At 32.8% G+C, this 4304-nt stretch overlaps 1 pseudogene; it reads left to right on the top strand.

Moving 5' to 3' along the window:
* The first annotated feature begins 383 nt into the window (after positions 1–383).
* LOC127546901 (choline transporter-like protein 3) lies at positions 384–1420 on the top strand (annotated as a pseudogene).
* The last annotated feature ends 2884 nt before the right edge of the window (positions 1421–4304 follow it).

The raw sequence follows: 4304 nt of genomic DNA, 5'->3' as shown, positions 1-4304 counted from the left end.
ATAGCTGGAAACCTAAGTACAAATCCCAGTGCTGAGACACCGCTAAAACATGTCACTAAGTCATTTAAACTTTGAGTTTTAATTTTCTTATTTGAAAGATGGTCTAGAATGTGTACCTGTACCTACTTCATGAAGCTGCAAGTAATATGCAAAATATTATGTAAATGTTAATTATTATTATGATTGGGAAATCTGTAACTTTGAAGCCCTTGCTAACCACATGGAAGCAATGTCTGCCCAGCTCCACCTTTAGTAGTCCCAGGGCCAGAAGTTCTGCCTACAATTCATGCATCTCAGACAACTGAACATAATTGCCTCAAAGGTTAAATATACTGATAATACAGATCAATTTTTTTTTTGCAGTTTTTTGTTTAACATAAAGGATGATTGTGTCTTTCAACTTTAATAATATGGTGTCATTGAGTTTCATTGGATTTGATGTATTGTTCATTTTTAAATTTTTGCTGTGTAAGAAACATGTATTCTTTATAAATTTCTGTAATCTGGAAACCAAAGGCTTCAAAATCCATTCCATCACTCTCTCTATATCCAATTGTCTTGAGAAACAATTAGGCACTCTGGAAGATTGTCCAGCTTTTTGTCAAGAACAATGGTTTCTTCTTTTGTGTTTATAACTTCCATCAACACTCAAAATCCAATCCTCATTGTGTCCCAGGCTATCTATTGCACCAAGCAAATATTTCCCCTTGTTCAATTGCTGCATCCCTCAAACCCTTGAGTGCTACTCCCTATTTGTATCCATTTTGATCAATGATGTGGACATCCTCCATTAGATCTTAAGTGGAATCATGTCAAGGAGAGACTTGGAGCTTTGCTTGTGTGTTCTCATGATAGCCCTTGTCTCTGACCATGATGTTCACCTTCTGATTCATCATCACCCTCCTGCTTCCTATTTTCATTTTCTTGGTTGTTTTGGGCCTCTTGTTTGTCTCTGATGGTTGATGGTGGCTTTATTATGACTATATTAATGACCTCAGCATATTAGTGGACTCCAAAAGGAAAAAAAAACATGAAATGATTATTGAGATTTGCTGCAATCTTCACAGTGATGATGGTGGTTATACTTATACTTATTTTTTGCTTTCAGAGAGAGGATGCAGTTGATAGTAAAACTTTTCCAAGTTATGAGTAAAAAACTATCTATCAGCAGTTCCTCTTTCCTTTTCCTCCAGCTACTTTGGATGTTTATAATTCTCATTTTCTTCTGGGTATTGTAGATTGGTATCCTGTTGATTTTAGGAACTGCAATCACCACACAAGTGATGACTGGAGATCACATGGAATATATACTTTCTGGCATTTGATATATCTGGTGGCATCATTTGACCTTAAGTGGGCTAGTGAATTTGTCTTGGTCTGTCAACAAATGACTATAGCTGGTATAATGGTTATTTGCTATTTTTCCTCACTTAATAACATTTTATTTTTCAATTACATGTAAAGATAGTTTTCAACATTTATTTTGATAAGATCTTGATCTCCAACATCTTTTCTCTTTCCCTCTCTTCCTTCTCCTCAAGAAGCAAATCATCTTATACATATGTAATAGTCATTTTAACTGTATTTCCATATTAGCCATGTTATGAAAGAAAAATCAAAACAAAAAGAAAAAAAAACACGAGAGAAGAAAAAAAAGGTGAAAATAGTATGTTCTGATCTGCATTTAGTCTCTATAGTGTTTTTTTTCCTGGATGTAGATGGCATTTTCCACCCCAAGTCTATCAGAATTATCTTGAATCATCATATTGCTAAGAAGAGCTGAGTCATTCATAGTTGATCATCACACAATCTTGCTGCTACTATGCATGATATCCTCCTGGTTCTACTCACGTCACTCAGCATCAGTTCTTGTAAGCATTTCTAAGGTTTTTTGAAATCCACCTATTTATCATGTCTTATAGAACAATAGTATTTTATTACATTCATATGCCATAACTTATTCAGCCATTCCCCAACTGATCGGCATTCACTCAATTTCCAATTCACTGTCGCCACAAAAAGTTGCTACAAACATTTTTGCACATGTGATTTCTTTTTCCTCTTGGTCATCTACTATTTCTTTTCTCCCCCAAATTTATTTTATTTGAAGAAACAGAATAAGCAAAAAGAAAAACAGAAAAGTAATACAAACAAAAGAGAACATTATCATGTGCTCAGCAGAACATCAGGGAGGATTCAAAATATATGACAACAAATACCAATTTAAGAAAGTATATATACATATATATATATATATACATATATATATATACAATCAGTAGAAGAAATTATATTCATAAATATCCATCTTTTCTTTATTTCCTTGTAAATTGTTCTTTTGTTCTCGGCTATGCACCTTATTTACTTTATTCTTTTTTTCCCCTTTTTATCTCCCCTTACCCCGAAGCAGGCTATAGTTAAGAAAGGATATATTTATATATACACATGTAGATATATACATATAAACACACATATAGAAACATACACATATCTCTCTTTCATCCCCTCTACCATCCCAAACAATCTATAGTTAAGAAAAGATATATTTACATATACACACACATATATACACACACACACATACATACACATACTTATAGACACATATTCCAGATACACACATATCTTTCCTGTCCCTGCTGACTCTTTCATTAAATTCTGCTTTATAACTTGGCTTACTATTTCTTAACCTCCCCCACTTAGGATCCCTCTCTTCTTCCCTTACCCTTTGCTTCCCCATCCACCTATCCTGCCCCACTTATTTCTTTATGGATTTTGGAGGGTGCTATATCCTTCATGGTATATATGTAGTGTTGCCTATTGAACCTACTTCCAATGTGAGTAGGTTTTCAGAACTACAAGCCCTCTTTCCCTCCTAATGCCTCTGTGCCTATTTTTCCTCTGTACCTTATTTGTATAATATAATGAATAGTTTTACCTTTACTTTGCCAATTTTTCTTTTGAGCTTACTCTATTATTGATGTAAATCTTAAACATACATTTATATAAATATAATATATATAAAAATTTATATAAATATAATATATATAAAGTATACATTTTCCATGTTAAAAAACACCATTTGTCCTTTTTTAAACAGTTTGTCCTTAAAGTTGAGTTCCTTAAAATTGCTTTTTGATATTGACATTTACTGTTAAATTTTTTGTTAAGTTTGGGTTTGATTGATAGAAAGTCCTGAAAATCTGCAAGTTTGTTGAATGTCCATTTTTCCTCATTGAAAATTGTAATTTTGTTGGATATGATATTTTTGGCTGCAGGCCTAGTTTTTTTTTTCTTGTCTATAGATATCATTTCAAGAACTATGGTAGTTTATTGTAGCTGCTGATAAGTCTCATACAATTTTAATTGTAGCTCCAGCATATATGAATTCTTTTTTTTTCTTGTTTCTTGCAAATTTCTCTCTTTCATCTGGGAGTTTCTAAATTTGGCAATAATATTCCTATGTGTTTCCACAAAGGATCTCTATGAGGTGGTGACCTATGGATTTTTTCTATTTCTAGTCTCCCCTCAAGTGATATCACTCCAGTACAATTTTCTAGGATTATTTTCTGCATTATTGTGTCAAGGTTCTCTTTTTGGTCAGAACTTTATTGGAAAGGTGTTTGTGGTATACTTGACAGTTTTTGGAGGGCTAATGGCCTTTAACTATCATTGTGAGGTGCAAGTATGGGCAATTCCTTTTATTATCGGTGACATTTTTTCCCCCTTAGCCTACAGTTTCCTATCTGTGTTTGGAACTGTGCTAGACATTTTGCTTTTGTGTTTTGTCATTGACATGGAAATACATGATGTATTGCCAGAGAAACCCTATTCTATGCATCAAGACTTAATGGGCTTTGTGAACAGAAGCAACATTGATTCAAGGATAAGAAGAAACAAAGTCACTAAGGACTTTGAATGAAGATAAAATAGAACTCCAGCCCATTGTGATATAGAAGATACTTCCTCATTGTTGAATGTTTGTGCTTCTTTTAAAAGAACATTATTACTTTCAATCCTTGTGTTTGTTGCCAAATAAATTTTTAGATATGCCTGAAATTTTATTATTATGATTTCTACATTGTGGTTCATTTGCTAATTAATATTTTTAGGAATTTTTTTGATGTGGGAATGTGAAGTAGCTGCCTTCATAGATTAGACATTTGGGGAAAATATGTTTGGTCTAGAGAGAAAAAAATTGTCTTTTTTTTTCAAAAAAAATTTATCAAATAGATTTTGAACTCCTATCAACCTACTCTCATATCAACTTTGAAATTTGTTGAGGTTAGTTCAGAAATGATTTT

The sequence above is a fragment of the Antechinus flavipes genome, chromosome 2, assembly GCF_016432865.1.
Source record: "Antechinus flavipes isolate AdamAnt ecotype Samford, QLD, Australia chromosome 2, AdamAnt_v2, whole genome shotgun sequence".
In the NCBI taxonomy this organism is placed as follows: Eukaryota; Metazoa; Chordata; class Mammalia; order Dasyuromorphia; family Dasyuridae; genus Antechinus; species Antechinus flavipes.
Note: the sequence above shows the minus strand (reverse complement) of the source record. Positions and strands in the feature narration are given on the sequence as shown.